This window comes from Leptosomus discolor, chromosome 6 (assembly GCF_034619465.1).
Source record: "Leptosomus discolor isolate bLepDis1 chromosome 6, bLepDis1.hap2, whole genome shotgun sequence".
NCBI classification, from domain to species: Eukaryota; Metazoa; Chordata; class Aves; order Leptosomiformes; family Leptosomidae; genus Leptosomus; species Leptosomus discolor.
This window is the reverse complement of record NC_141396.1, coordinates 21,070,600-21,087,815: the sequence shown is the minus strand read 5'-3', so window position 1 is coordinate 21,087,815 and position 17,216 is coordinate 21,070,600.

The following is a 17,216-nucleotide window of genomic DNA, read 5'->3' as shown; positions in this document are numbered from 1 at the left end:
ATTTCATAAAAGCTGTGATACAGAACCAAACAATTCTGACCTTCAAACAAGCTACAACTGATAAGGCAAAGCAGACAAACTAGGAGGAAGGAAAAAGTTAACAGTAACCTTGCAAAAAGGGACTTGATTTTTTGCAGTAACACTACACATCAGGAGATGATGCTAGATCTAGTTGAGCCTGCAGGGAAAAATTAGAGCAGCAGAATGTAATCACCCACTTTGGAGTTTGGCCAGGATACAGAGGTTAACTTTTTGTGCCTGGAAAAAGTAGAAAGGGCTTTCAGTGCCAATTCGTGCTCTGAGGTCAAAGACAAATCTTCTACTCACTTCTGTGGAAAAAGGTAGTGCCATCCAAATAGGCAAATTAGCCTAAAATATCCTCCCCATTCCACCCTTTGCAACACATTCATTGTGTGGACAGTCTCAAAACAACAAATTTTCCCCTGTAAGAATTTAATCCACTCTTCTTGCATAGATATGAAAGGTACACCAAGGTGAGGCTAACCCATCGTTTTGCTGCAAACATCCACCTATTTATCACATTTCTTTTAAAATTATTTTATTCTATTTTCATACACTTTGTTTTGTCATACATGCAAGCTTTTGTCCAAATAGTCATTGAAGTTTAGGGTCAATGAAAGAAATTGAATAGATTATAAAAGATAATGAACTACAGCTTTGCACAACAATCACGCGTTAGTAATTTCATATGCCAGGGTCACTTTACATGCAATTTGGCTTTATTAGGTTTAGCAATCTTATTCAGTAAAATGCAAGGGAGAAACTTGGCTTTTGTCAACCTTCATCTTTACTTTTGCTGCTTTGTTGACTGCATAAAGAAAACAAGAGAGCTAAAAACGATTACTTTTGTAGGGAAACTGATCTTCCCTTATCAAACACAGTCACGTGAATTAAACATCCTCAAGAGGAACAGAGCAAGTGGATTCCTAACTAAATGACAGCCCTTTTCATGCAAGTTTATCAGAGGGAGTTTACTGAGGAGTTGCTTCAGCTGTAGAATCAGTTTCTATAGCATGAAACACTTAATCCATTACCTGGATGATGGTGAAAAAACAGATAAAAAAGGGATATCATAGGACACAGCGGTGAATAAGATGGTGAGGAAGGAGAAATCATGTTTAGGTTTTGAAAATATGGGGTCAAGTATTTTTCTGGTCTACTTTTAAAGGCATGAAGCAAGAACAGATTTGCACCATTTGGACATCCTGAAGAACAATTAGAAATGAGAACTTTGGCTAAAAGTTTATGTATAAACACAACAACAACAACAAAGTATTGACCTTGGGTGGGAACCAAGCATTCTGTGAACTGGAAAGCCTTCTGTCAAACGAGAAATGCCTTTCAGATTTTACTGTCTGGAAGCTGTTCTTACAGAGGTCTTGTCTGTCTTCTGACTGAACATCCAGTTCTGCTTCATTACTCTATCTGTATATTACAGAATACCTATCTCGAAATTTAACCAGCTTTTAAATTGCTGATGGGTGTAAGCAGTCATAAACTTTCTAAACAGTTGTGTCTGTGAAAGGTGTATTGCCTATTTATGATTTGGACATAAATGCCCATCACAGCCCCTCTTACTAGAGGTGACTAATTGATTTTGACTGTAGTGACCCAGAAAGAGGCCACATAAGTAGGTCCTCTGACAGATCTGAGAGGTTGCTAACTGCAGCCACTAATGTCACTAAAAGAATATGAGTGTAGGCTTGTACTGACAGGGAGGTGAGAGGGGACTTGGAGTGCAACCTCTTCCATTTGCACCACTATATCCAGAAAAAGTTGTCTACTCATTATACTACATGTAAGCTGGTGTAAATCCAATGCACATGAAGACACATGAAGTTGATTAATACTGCTTTTGCTTAATTTAACTACATAAATTAACTACACTGTGTGGAAGTTTCTGAATCTCCATCAGTCACTTTCAAGGGCAACTTTAGAGACAATTGTTTCTTCTAGTGCTGCATTGAAGGACACACCAATAAAACTACACACAAGTCTATAAAAAGATGGTCTTTAGCCAACTTTCTCTAGATGTAGTATTTTTCTTAGCCTTCTATCCCTTTCATAGCTACTTCAATTTTGTAGCTATGTCTAGCAGTTCCCTTTAGGCCTCAGGTGCTGCCTGATAGTCTAAAAGCACCTCCTGTAAATAAACGACCAAAACCAAGGAGACCCAACCCTGCTTCAGCATAGCTGAAGGCGAAACATCTTGTATCAGTGGCAGCAAGATGAAGTGGGGAAAAAACAACACTTCTTGGAAGAAGGGACTGAGCCAGAGGACCTCAGGTGCTATTCTGCAAGATAGCAAGAAAAATGTTTTCAAATCTAAGCTGATCAAATGTCAGGAAAGATGGGAACATGAAGTGACATTTTCCTAGGGCGTTAGAGGGCTAACAGACTGATTTTAAAGGCTGAAGAGAGGTCCATTACAGATAGATTAGCAAGACAGACTTGCTAATTCTTAAAGATATTTTAGAATGAAAAGCAGCTAGAAAAATGCATTTTAGTCACATCCTTTTACTTGACATGAGTTAATTACTTGATTAATTTATTATTTTGATTAATATTATTAAATTAATCATAATTAATTTACTTGACAATGGGTTGATAAACATATCAAGTAATGTAATTTCTGAACACATCCAGGTGAGGACTTTGACCTAGATAAAATCAGTCTATCTATCCTGACTCTTGTTTTTCCTCTGTGGTTCCACCCCTTAAAGATTGATAACTTACAGTAACATGTGGCTTTGAAGTGCCTTCTGTTTAAGAGCAGCCCAGTGATGAATTTGTATCTTTACATCCTTATGACACAAGAGCTCAGAAACTTCATCAAAAGGAACTGAAAAGTCATTGAAGACTAGAAGTGAATTAAAACACATAATATCTGACTAAAGGCAAGACAAATGCTTTTGTAATACCAAGTATTCCGAATACCTTAAGAAGAGTTCTTGCAGCCTATCTCAGGACATGCAGCACAATTAATCAAATACAAAATTAGGGGGATTAAAAATGGGGCCAATAATAACATTTAGATTGAGCTATAGTTTTGAAATCATCAGTGATGATTCCATAGTAAATTTACAGAATTTAACTTCAGTCTGTAATTGTGAACTTCGGATAGGGTCTGACTGCATCTATTATGTTGATGACAGTTCTGGTTTAATACTTCAGGTTATAGTTTGTTTCTGAAGAACAGTACTCTTCCATAAAACATATTAAGCTTATCACAAATGTAGTACAGAAATTATTTACTAAGAAACGAGAACTAAAGATATTGTTTTTATAGGCACTATTCATTTATAACATTTAAAATTGAAACCCCAAGTTCTCAAACAATAAATTCTCAAAATATATTAAAATGTAGTTAAAATTGAATGAAGGAAGTGTGGATATCACCAAACTAATGGCTATTACTGATAATCTTAGGGAAAATACAGAAAAAGCTGTATTGAAAGTAAATGTAATACAATATCTTATTCATAACAGTATGAATATTTTAGAGAAACAAAAAAAAGGAAAAAATCTGGGGAGATTAGACACCCTTACTGTACACTTTAAACTTTTTTAAATGTCCAAATTAAACTCTGAGGGTCTTGTGTATATAATGCAACTTAGGGCAAATACAGTAACCCTTTAATATATTTAAAGTCAGTTCTTGATACGTGCTATCACTTATGACAACAAGTTTTTTACCTAGAAATATAAGCATAGTAATGGGATAAAAAGCTGAATAATTACTATTGACATTGCTTAAGCACAACCTACTATATTTCAATGCTGCTTGTCCATAAAATACCAATAAATTTTAGCTACATGAGAAGTTGAAGAGACAGAAAAGAGCACATTTTTTGAAATATCTACTTTAAAGTTACTTTAAATCATAACCTGATTTATTCATATATATTCCATATACAAATTTTATACTCTGACTCATTGTACATTTGTTATAAATTTGGAGAGAATATAGTGTGTTCCTCATACCAGAGAGATGAATCTCATTAAGTATGAAATTCAACTTCTCTGAAATATGGAATGGAAATTTATGGGTTTATAATTTGAACAAACACTTAAAATGATGTTTAAAAAATCTGTTCAAATAAAGTAGACAGGTGGAGCCAAATCTGTAAACACTGCAAGTCAATAAGGGAGTTGCCTTGTTGCTTGAAGCATGACTTTTCCTTAGAAAGATTATGCCACAGTAATTACAACTGTAACGATACTGCCTTCATTAAACGATATTTTTTAACCCTCTAATGAAAATGCCTTTATTCTATTTCCTTTCTAGAAAAATGCACTTTAATCAATAGGAGAATTAACCAGACTATTGCAAAGTATTCAGCACTCAAGGGTGATAAAATTTCATTGCTGAAGAGAGTCAAATTTCATTGCTAGGAAATCATAAACTTCTCACGGGTTGGGCCAGTCTTTAAAAAGTCTAATCTTTGAAGGAGAGAGTTGAAATCTGATTCCTGAACAGTGTGGTTATGTGCCTCTCTGTAGCGAATTTCACGAGCTGAGTAGTAAGGCTGTTAAAAAATGTGGCTTTATTACGAGATCTATGGACATTGTTCCTCAAAGACACAAAACGTTATTGATGCCAAAAGAAAACAGAACTCTGAATGCTACAGAATCAGGCTTACAGGGCCAAATTCTGATTTCCTCTCTACCTCAGAAGGAACGTACCTATGAATTTCAGAGAAGAATATTACACTGTCTGCAGTCAGTCTGCAAATAGATGTTCTTTCAGTAGAAACGTATAAAAACATCTCACTGGATAACTGCATTCAAAAGAAACTGGTGCTATGTTTGTTCTTGCTAAACTTACATGGCCTGTCACCTTCACCCTGGCTGACATCAAAACCCAAGGAACTCATAGAATATCTATGAGAGAGAGCTACTGCCATTCTTTTATTTTTTTTTCACGCCCTTTTCAGTAAAAGCTCATTCTACAGGAGAGCGTAACAGACTGGTGGCCTAGAACTGAATCTAATACATCTAATACATAATCTACATTTTAGTGCTTCAAAGATTAAAGCTTCAAAGACATGCTGTCTGCTACTGCAGTGCTAGAAATAATAGGACAGTAGAACTCAAGCACCATAGTAGTATTTCTCTTTTATGTTTATTAGTTTATTTCTTTTTTTAGTCATAATGCAATTCTCTGCAGTGAGGCAGCCTCATTCCAGGCATGGGAACTGGGAATGGTGAGTCAAACAATGTGCTGATGCTGAGGTTAAAAGGTGTCACCACAACACATGTAAAAACCTGAGCAGGCTTTACTCTAGCTTCTTCAGGTGCCAAAATAAAATGAATTCCCAAATTAAAGATTAAGAGCTAATATTTTAGCCTGTACTGCCCAGGCTTCCCAAAATCTCTCCATAGCTTGTCAAGCAGCTAATCCTATTGTAGTCTACTGTGGTTTGCCCATTGTCAGTATGTTAAACAAGTACTCTAAAGCTAATTTTTGAGTTCTAAAACTGTCACAGTTATACATTTGTTTGCAGTAGAGAGATACCCAAAGCTTCTGATCTTGATTCTGACTCTCTCTATCACCTGAGAAAGTCTCAGTGCCTTCTTTCACCACATTGCTGTGGAGGATGATGCGGTTTGCTATCCTTAGTGATCCACTTTAGATGTAAATAGTAAATTACCGTTCTTTGTATTGCTCTGGAATTTCCGCCTAAAAATTTCTAAATCAGTAATGTTTATGAAGCATATGCCAAAACTTCCATAAAATAAGGCTGCTTTAATTTTAGAAACTGCAAACTGTAATGCAGGGACTTGCCTAAAAACACATCAGAGAGCAGTAGAAAAGAAATTAGGAAACCAGTTTCTTAACTGTGAGTCTTTATTCCCAGGTTGTAATCATTAGAGACATATCTTCCTGGTATTTGGAGATCAGTGCTGTTTCCTAAATAATAGTACTCAGTATAAATCCCTGAATAAATAGCATACTTAAACAGAATCACACGAACTGTGTTACAAAAATGAAGACTTATCCTTGCTATAAGAACAGTAACAATTTAGTGCCTTCTATTCCTTTGCCTTCAATAGAAAATAAAAATAGGCTGAGGTAATCTGAATTTTTATCAGTGAAATTCTGTCATAGGTAAATGTTTCTAACTCCAGAAGAAAGCAGGAGGGACTGGGCACTAACAACCTGAAGCACTATCTGACCAACTCTATATTATCATGTTTCATACAAGCAAGCAGCCTTCTAATCAGAATTAGCCAATGACTTGAGACAAATGAAATGAGCTTTAACATAAAAAAAACCCTAAACAATAGCGTAAATATTAGATACTGCTGTACGAAGCTAAGAAGATGAATGCTTTAATACTTATTTAATTGATAATGAGATTAAGAGAAATACGTAAAAAACTACCTGTACAAGTTGGACAGATGCTGCATCCAGAATAGTCTGAAATCTTCTATGTTTTTGCCCAATGCAGGTTGTTTAGATAATCATAGTTGTAAATGTCACATTAAACATATTCAGGACTTGCTTGGACTTCTCTTTCTTGGTTTTTCTCTTTCTTCCCCTTTGTCTTCTCCCTTTCTTTCTCTCTCCCTCTCTCTCTCTGCTGCTTTGTTTATATCTCGTAACTAAGCACTGTGTGGTCTGGCAAGTGGCTAAGCAAGTAAACAGTAAGGTTCCTTCTCTTGCTTGCAAGCCAAGACTAGCAGCTCCTGGTTTGAAGCTGAAGGCAACATCATGTCTGCTGAGGCTGTTTACACTCCTTCCTTTTTTTTTTTTTTTTTTTTTTGGTAGTTCACCTGCCAGGTAATAAGAGTCAGCTTTTAGGAAGTGGCTCAATATAAATCTCTGGGTCCGTCGACATATAAGAACTCAATTGGATTACCTGACGCACACGGGAGCATTAGATCTAAAGCCCTGTAGACTGATGTCACTTTCAGGCCCCTGCCAATCCAGAGAGGAGCAGTACACCAAAGCAGAGACTGATGGTCTAAGGGGGTGAGCCCGTCTTATGAGCAGCAAAATCCTTCAGACTCAACAAACAATGCGGATAAGGTTTTGATGGGTCTGTCTGGCAGAAAAAAAAAACCTGGAAGAAGGGAATTTGATCCATTTTTTTTTAAATGTTGCTCAATCTGAAAAATTCTGGTTAGTATGCAGATAGAGCAGACTGCATTTTATTTTTAATATTTTTTTTTTATTTTTAAAATAAAAGCATCAAGGCCAAAAGCTACCACAAGAAAATATTCATATCAGTCAGCAATCTCTTTTACTGTCCATGTCTGCGGTAGACACAAGTCAAGATTTTACCATCAGATCCTTGTACTGTTTGATTTATCAGCTGACACTCAGCCATGTTCTTTATGTCTTGTCCTTCTTCAGATGTTAAGACTGCCTCCACTCCTGATTCTTGTCCTCCGTAAGTGCTCTTCTGGGGAGTAGTTGGAGGATCCTTCACTTTGTCGACCTTTGTATAAGCACTCCACAAACCTGCATTTGTTTACTGTTTCTCCCTATAATTTGTCCCTGGACGATGGGATTTGCAATGCAATTTCTGCTATAACTTTTATGCCAATGCCTTGAAGACAGAAATATACAGCGGACAGATCTGCATGTCTAAATGAAAACCTTGGCTTATCTCTCTCTGACTAACTTCATGCAACTAGTCGTTTAAGTTCAACATGGCCAAAAAACCCCTCTTATTTCCGTATTTCTCACTTTTTTTTCCTTTCTTAGTCACTGTGAATGACATCACTGTTATCCCTAGCCCATATTCTGGGTTTCACATTCAGTTTGTTCTTTTTCCTAGGTCAACCCTTCCACTGTATCTGGCTCTTGACACGTGCTTTTGAATAAAAATTACAAATTGTGGTCTTTATCTATCTTTAAACAAAATTTATTCAGGCTTTCATCATCTCAATTGCTGCAAATCCCTCTCTTCTGACAAATGCAATATTGCCTTATCCAAAATGTCACCAAAACCATCTATTTTGCTAAACTGTTACACTAAGCACATCACCCATCTTTTTGTATCCCTTCTGTCGTCCATTTTCTTTATAGCAGCAAATTAAATCTATTTTTTTCTAAATTTGGTCTTGGTCCAGAAGTCATAAATCTGATCTGAAGGGCGGTCTGCCAGGAATACAGGCAGAAATAAAACTAGGTAGAAAAGTCTCACATCTGAGATATCTCAAACAGAACATTTTTGAATCAGCAACCCAACATTTACTGATAGATCTTACCAACTGTTCAATAAAGACTATTTGTTGACCCTTTTCCGATGATCACTGGGAATGATAATGCTCTTAATTTTGGAGATTCACAGCTCCAAATACCAACAGATCAGCAAAAGGCTGTTGATGATAAAAAGAAACTGAGCATTGATGCACCTCAGGATGTATTCAGCCTGATTGTCCAATACAGTCATACTAGCAGGAAAAAAGCAACACAGAAGTTTGTGGCAGTTCCTTCCCCAGGTAATGAGTGGGGAGGAAATAGGAAATTTTTCATATTGGCTCATTTGTAGCTATCAGATTTGATTTAAGTAGACATGTGTGTGTGTGTATAATGCTGTTTGTGGTGTTAATAGGGTATGTGGCTTGTTGAATAATTTTGGTAGAAATAATGTGTTGTGTGAATATGCTCCCCTTAAAATCGAGTAGAAATGTTGATTTGATTAACTAATCAAAGTTCTAGATACTTTATACTCCATTGCTTTAAGAAAAGACTCAATCATTCTTCTCATGAAAACACGGGCCCAGTGCAAACCTGTGGTAGTTCTGTTGGTGTAAGCAGCAGTTCCAGATTTGTGAAATCAAATTCTCACCCCTGACTCCTTCTCTATTCTAAATAGTCATTGAAAACAGCCATTTTAGAAAATTATTCACATCATACTGGTCTGAACCAAAGTACTATTTCAGACTCAAACTCAAAAAAGACAGTATGAAACCTTCAGTTGCATTCATTCCATTCATCTGTTGAATCCTTACTGCTTACAGATGACACGTATGTAATTGTGGTAAAGTTTATGTAACTAGATCACTATGAAAGAAGGTTAACAAGATGAAAGGCTGTTTATCCTGGTGAAGGAACTGCTGGATGGAGGCTTAGGATCTCCCTTATGTTCTGTCCAGCTTTCTGAGAACTGCCAAGGGTTAGAATCCAATTATTCTCTGACATTAATGCCTTTTCATCCTACAGAAGCTGAAGTGTGGGAAGCTCTTAAAGTTTACATAAAGGTGAGGATTATTATTTACTTCTTAGCTGATGGTGGTACAAGCAGGCTGTCAAAACTGCAGCCACAGGTCAGGTGTGGGGTTTCTGTTAGAGAGGACTCACAGTGCTTCTGGTAAGTTTTCTAGTTTGGAGTCTAATGGATTGGATCATAAACTGCTTGAGCTATCAGAGCTAAATGGAGATCACTTGAGCTTTCAAAAAAAAAATCAGGGAATCTCCCTTTTTGTTTTAAGTCTGCTCAAGTAATGTAACAGGACCTAAGCACTTCTGATACTGAACTCGCATGCATCATCCCTGTGCCACGTATATATACAAATCAAAGGTTTATTTCCATAATGGTTTCTAAGCAGATTGGAATTGGTCCAGTTATCTATATTTAGCTTAGCAAAATACTATAGGCATATGATTCTATGCTCTTGTTCTGGTCTTTGCTGTCAGCGGTATTTCAGAGCAACATCTTCATGGGAATCGGGTTTGATTTGTGTAGCCCTGATCTCAGATTTGAAGAAAAAGAGAAGAGGCCAATATGTAAGCAAGATGCAAAGCAAGGATCTATGTAAGGAAATTAGTTTTTAATTAATAGCTGAACAAATATACCTGAATAGTCTGTTTCCCTTTAAAAAATAATTCAGTGTTTTGTTGTGGTTTTTTTAATTAACTTAGGAATTATTTCTTAAAGTGAAGGTGTTTTGGTGTTTGTTTTTAAAGTTTGTGTTTGAAGGGGGGCAGGAAGGCAGCATAACTCTTACCTGCTACTGGTGACAGTGATCAGTTTTCCTTAAGAAAATGAAGGATCTAGATCAAAGGAAAAGGCTGGATCAAACCTCTGGGAGTTTCTAAACCTTTAGAGAGTTCTATAAATAGATGAGACCCCATTGAAATACCACTTTTAATATAATCTACTTAATTGGCTTTTGCAATATTTTGTTGCCTACATTTAGCCCATATCCAGGGCTAAACTATAACAATTTCTCTATTACCTGACAATCACTCACTAGCCAGGGAGGGGAACTGGGAAAAGGAGAGAAGGCCCATGAATTAAAGTAAAAACAGACTTGATGAAGCAGCACTACTACCAACAAAGGTATACAAAGTTATACTCAGCCAAATAAAGATTCAGTGCTTACAATCAACAGGAGAGCAGTCCTCAGGAGCAGGGAGAAGCCAAAGGAGGAGCAGGAGTAACCCACCATGAACTCCCCTTCTGTAGCAAACCTTCCCCCTTTACAATGACCATGGCAACATGGAATGGGCTACACCTGTAGCTGACTCAGGTCAGCTGCCCCGGCAGACTTAAAACTGGGATTCTGTCCCAGCCAAACCAGGACAGATGTGAGGGAATAAGTGACTGGAAAAGTAGCTCATGTTTGTGATACCTTACTGCAGCTCTGCTGATCCCATAAGTAGTTCAATGCAAGGCAGTATTCCTATGATACAGTCTCTAATGAATCTTTCTAGGATATAAATATAGAAAGAGAGGGTGTAAAGCAAGTAATTCATGATACAAAGTACAAAATGGCATTGTTTAATGCCAAATGCTCTCAGACTCTAAAGGAGTTACTCTCAAATAAGAACTGTAAGCTCAGGCCATTAATCTGAGGAAAGAAATAGTGAAACTTCTGTAAATGTTTCTGGAATATGGTGATGGAATTCATGTGTACGCTGCATGTATAGTTTCATTAAAAATAGCCATTTTCCCCAGCAATGACATGGATGTCGGTTATAAGGGAAAAAAAAAAATCGCTTTTCTCTCTTGGAAAAGAGATTTTATATTTGGCTTGCTCTTGACCACCACAATGAAACCTGTGTACATTCAGATATACTCATGTGTATCAGATTAACACTTACAGAGTGAAAGTAATTTTCTCCTACAATAGCTGAAGTGATCGGAATGTATCTTCATTTCAGAATCCTAAAATGAGTGTATATAAGTGGTCACAAGGTAGTATTCCACAATGCAGATATGTGTGCAGGCACCAAACTAGCACAGAGAGGTACAGTTTCACCCAAGGGGAATAATGTGCTATTGCAGTTATCCTTCTTAATTTGCCTAGTGTTGTTTGCTTAGTGTTAAGTCATGGTATTGTGCAGTAGAGGCATAACACACACATACATTAATTAAATTCAAAACGCTTTTGTCAGTTCATAACAAAATACAAAGTCAACAGAGATAAAGCTAAGTTGTCTATACTCCTCTACCTGCCATTTAGCTCACAGTCCCCACATTTAGTCATTCTTCAAAACTACATTCAGAAGTTACTGTATTTTGTATTGGGATCATTATATGGAATGCTAAGATTCCACCAGAATTTAGACAGGATGTAGATAATTGGTGTTGACCAATTTAATTTGAAATGCACTCATTTTCTAGCTCTTTTCAGAGATAATTTATGACACATTATCTAACATGGGAGAGGTGTTAGTGTTTAGAAGTTGAAATTAAAAACCTCTGACAAGAATTGGTGCACTCCTGGTAAGTTGTTTTTTTTAACCAGAAAGATGCATTGAGCAAGTTCAGGGCTGAAGAACATTGAATGGTTGGAGAGAATGTAACTGAAAGTTTGCCTCCAATATCCCCTGAGTTCAGCACCAGTTGTCAGTGGTGGTGTTCAGTGTAAGGTCACTGAATTTTGGTCAGCTTTGAACAGTCCCATGTAGCAGAAACCATGAATAGAGAGGATGGTACAGGAGCTTTTCAAACTCTGATCACCTTAGAATGACAAGGGAGAAACAGCTGATATAAAAGTCCCTGTGGCATTGTTCTGAATCCTGGAAATGCCTTTGCTCTGGAATTACTCTTAGAAAGCCAAACACAAAGTCTTAATTGATAACGATGCAGGAAGGGAGATCAGGCATGTTAGTATGTAGTTTAGAATGATAGGAGTGGGGTAAGATATAAATCAGAAGTATGTTTGACAGATGACTGAACTGAACTCCACAGCTGAAAATCTGCACACTTTTACAATCAATCTTTGCCCAATAAAGAAGCCAAAACTTGGTTGTGACTTAGGTAGAATATACTGCCACAATCCAGCCCAGTAAACCCACTGTCTAACGTTGTCCTCAGATAACGCCAAACCACAAGAACTTTTCCTAAATTTGCCCATGTAAAATTTTAATTGAGTAGCAGTATAAATAAAGAACATCCTTTGCTGTGTTAATATCTGTGTATAGAAATATGATGCAGGTAGGACCATAAACACGATTTCCTAATAGTTAGACTACACTTCACAAGCAATTTCCAGTTGGCTGAGTATGTCTAATGATTGTACATACTTTGCTGCCTATTTACTTGGTATATTTATTAATATAAATTGTCTGTACATGGAAATATAGCAGTTCAGAAAGAACATTGCAGGATCAGCAAAGAAGGGGTTAATAGTATTAGAGACATTTCAGAGAACACAGTTTCTTGCCTAGACATACAGAGATGTCATTCTTACTGAGCTTCAGTATCCCTTAGCATGGGTCTCCACCTTCATGTTCACGTTTATAACCTGTCACATGGTGCCCCACGGTGGCTGCTTGCATTCTGTTCCATTGCTCAAGCCGGTAAGTGCTCAATTAATTTGGTTACTACCAAAAAAAAATTTACCCCAGTTCATGATTATTTGCTAATAATCAGAATTCAAGTGTAAAACAACATTTAGCAACCACGACTGTTGCTTGTTCCATACAGGTCCCTCCAGCTGGTTACCTGAAGTTGATTTCACATCGCTTTTCAAGACACAATTAAATAAAAAATCTAGCTGTTACAATGTTTCTTTTATTAGGTTCTTTTTTATCTGTTTCATTATTGAAATGAAACATTTTAACCTCAGCTGTATTTATCAACAATTAGAATATGTGATTCTTCGTTCATTTTTCTTCATACACTGTTTTAGTCTGTAATACGTCAATTAACTTGGGTTTGGGTTGTAACTAGTTTCTAAAAAATTTCCATTTCACTTTCTTATTTGAAATGAAGCTCCTGTGCCACAACCAATGGTAAAAAAAAGTTTAAGAAAAGAGATTGTTACCAAGCTCCTTTGTTTATTTCACATATTTGTATTACTTCTGGAATTTTCTGAAATGTTTCAAAGTCTGGGTTTTCTTTCCACATATATCTTCCTTAGCAAACAATATTTATCAACTTGTTTTCATAAGAGGAAATGGATGTTGATCCTGGCTGTGACTTAATCAAGCCATAGCATGGAAAAACTGGGCCTCCTGAGTACCCACAATTCCTGTTGATCTCTTCTTGATGAAATAATTAGTGAGGTGAGGAGAGGGTTTGTTAATTTGGTTAATTTCCAGAAGGTGGCTTTCGCTGCTGCAAGGTACCTAGGTGCCTATGTGATGATGATATATAAACATCTAAAATAAACAAGTGAATATAATTACAGTGGCTGCATGTTTGTACAGGTGGCTCAGCCTAAGAAGTCCTATGAAATTCAATTCTTGGCAATGCAATCTATTGAAGATTGCTTAAGAAAAGAAAGGTTAGATAGTCTATTCTTTCAAAGAAAGATTTTAAATAAACAACTAAAAAGATGCCTAGAATATCTCGTTTCTATTTTCAGCCTGCCTGAAAATGACTTTAGACATAATCAGATATTTATTTGAAAAACAGCTGTTGTGGTCTAAGCAGTTACCACCTTGTATCTGTTCACTGCACTCAGATGAAGTGTATTTAGTTACTGTGTGTATTATGCTAACCCGCTTTGGTGCAAAAATAAACCATTACTCTTTAGTACAGACGTTTTGTAGGCAAAAATGACTACTCCATATATTTTTGGGCCTGTTATTTTATGTTATAGTTTCTAATTTTTGATATTTTGATTTTTGTACGTCAGAATTTGGGTCAGATACTCAGAACCCTTGCTTTGACTCCAGAGATTTCAGTCTGAATTGTTTGCTTTGCAGTTTATTATCATCAATATGTTAAAACCATGTTTACTACCAAGAGTGTGGTAATTGATAAGAACTGAATGAAAATACTAAAAGATGACAAAACTACATTTTTAATATAATTTTATGACTGCTGAATTCAGACATTTTAATATGATGTTCATAAACATACTTGTGTACCAATGTATAGGAGTAAGAAATCTTGCAGTATTTTGACATAAGTCTACTGGCACTTTTAAAATCAAAATATTTATTAAACACTCAACAAATGCTTATTTTAAAGCAGCAGTCCAAATCAAAGACTAATGCTACACGGACACCAAAACTGAGGAGGTAAGAGAATGATTAACAATTACATGTAAGCAGAGGATGATTTTCATGATCCAGATTCTTGACTAATTTAATTGTGGAGTTCTATTGTTAAATAAAACTACTCATCAGATTCTCCATATATATAAAATTTCATGTTTATTTTGGAAAGGAAAATTCACATTCTGAGGATGGTGATTCCTACTATTTTGCCAAACAGACCCCTATCAGCTTTCAGACTTTCTCACGGGCCACCATGGACCTTTATTGTCAAACCTGTCACCGAAAATCCTGTTGTTATGCTATTCTGTGGCCTCAGCAGGATCGCAGTCTGAGAGCCCTTGCAGTAAAGACCTTCACTCCTGCCAGGTAGCTGGGCTCCTGTCCTGTTTTGGCTGGTACAGAGTCACAGCCCAGCCATGCCGAGCAGGCTGTTAGCAGTTTCGAGTCAGCCAGGGCAGCTGATCTCAGTTAGCTACAGGGGTAGCCCATCCCATAATGTCATGGTCATTGTAAAGAGGGAAGGTTTGCTGAGGAAGGGGAGCTGCCATGGGGTTCCTGCTGGGGTTCTTCCTGCTCCTCCTCTGGCTTTTCCCTGCTCCTGATGACTGCTCTCTGGTCAGTTGTGATGACTGGGTATTTGCTTGGCTGAGTATAACTCTGTATATCTCTGTTGGTATTGGTATTGTTTCATTAAATCTGTTTTTGCTTCCACCCATGGGACTGCTCTCCTTTTTCCCAATTCTCCTTCCTGGGTGGTGAGGGGTTGTCACCTAGGTGATAGAGTGACTGTTACAGTTTAGCCCTGGGTATAGGCTAAATGTAGACAGCTCCCTTGTGTAGTCTTCTCTTTGTATTGTTCTGCAAAACTTTTTTTCCCCCTTCTGCTACTGATCCTCTATGAACAGATATGAATCTCCTCTATATTTGCCTATATGTTCTGTTGTAACTCATCCATGCTCTTGGTTTCTACTGTGTCCTTCTAATCTGTTAAGAGGTCCAGAGAAAAATGCTGGTGTTGTTGAAGTCTGTTGAAACATACCCATTTACTTTCATGGATATTAGGGTTTTAGTTTTCTCTTTTCTTGCATAAGGCATCAATCCAGAAAGCAGGTTCCACTCAGACATAAGCAATATATGAGTGTAGTCATCATGTTTCTAAGAAAATACTTCTGCAAAGCTGTTTTGAACACAGTGCTATAGTGATGCTCAATGACGTTCTCAAAAGTTTTATTTTCTTATATACAGACTTGGTTTTGAAAAGCTGGTTATATGTACAAAGACACCTTTTTCCTTACTTACAGGTATTATTTCAATGTCTTGTAAATTTTGTGTAGTGTACAGGAACTTTACCACTGATTTGTCTTACTATCTTTATTTTTTAAACCTTTATAGTGGTAAGTTGCAAACTTATGGTATGAAATTGTGAATTGGGTGAATTGAATTGGGTGACAGAGCACTGGAACAGGCTGCCCAGAGAGGTTGTGGAGCCTCCTTCTCTGAAGACATTCAAAACCTGCCTGGACATGTTCCTGTGTGATCTGCTCTGGGTGGTCCTGCTTTGGCAGGGGGGTTGGACCAGATGATCTTTTGAGGTCCCTTCCAACCACTAACATTCTGTGATTCTGTGAAATTCTCATCTTCCTTTCACAGTTTTCCTTCATAGAATCTTTATGTATTTTGAAGCCCCTATTGAAATATATAATGCTGCATCACCATGCTTTGTAACAACAGCAATTGTTCTCTTTGTGTAATTTCTGCATCATTATTTCTGGCAATAGATGCTGATGGTGTCCAAGGTTGTGAGGACTCGTTTTAAAAAGTCACTTAAAAATACACCTCTGTCTTAAAGCATCAAATTTGCAAACTATGAAATCTTAACGGAAATTTTATTATGCCCTGAAAAAAAAAAATCTGACAAACCTGGATTCTAAGCAAAACACCATTTTACACTTTAAAGGGATTGTTGACCTCCTTGGCTTGCAAATCTCAGTGCAGTCTTACTTCAAACAGAATGATCAGGAACAATAACTCTCCCGAAAAGTTTAGGAGTGACAGCAGTGATCTGTATGGCCATGGGTCTTGTGGCAAATACTGAACTGCCTGAACCTGATGTCACCCCACCTGTTTTTTGCTATGTGGAGGAGTGGTTAACACCAGAGGTCTGTGTGCTAATAGAAAGTAACATCTGAAGGTGCCATGACCTGCATCAGCCAAAATTGGCAGGGCTAGTTTCACCTGCTGGTGAAGATGAAAATGACCTACCTCAATTAAATTTTGCTTGTAGGTTATTTTGGGAACTCATATTGCCCCTTCTGTCAGCTGAGCTTTGCCTTTGGCATACATAAACATGGAAAAGAACGCAATTCTGGCTGTGATCTAACATACTGCAACAAGAAAAAGCCTTAAAGCTAAAATCTGCCTAATTCAGTTCTGGGACTGTCACATGGAAATGATCAGAGCTGAGGTGGAAGGTGTGTCTTAGAAACACACTTGGAGCCCAGTAGCATCTAAAGAGGACTGGGGATGGAGTTTGAGCAATAGTTTTGGTTGTGCGGTGTTTGGTTTGTTGGATTTTTTTTGTATAAAGGAAGCATCACACATCTGTCTCTAGGGATCTCTAAAAGAACCACTTCTAACATATGGAGTGAAAATGGGCTTGCTTAAATTAAGTGAGAATTTTGAGGTCAGAGAGTGCAGAGATCTCACTAAAAAGGGCATATGGGTAGTACATGGACAGCTTCATGGAAGTGAAGCTTGTAACACCAATATAGTGGGG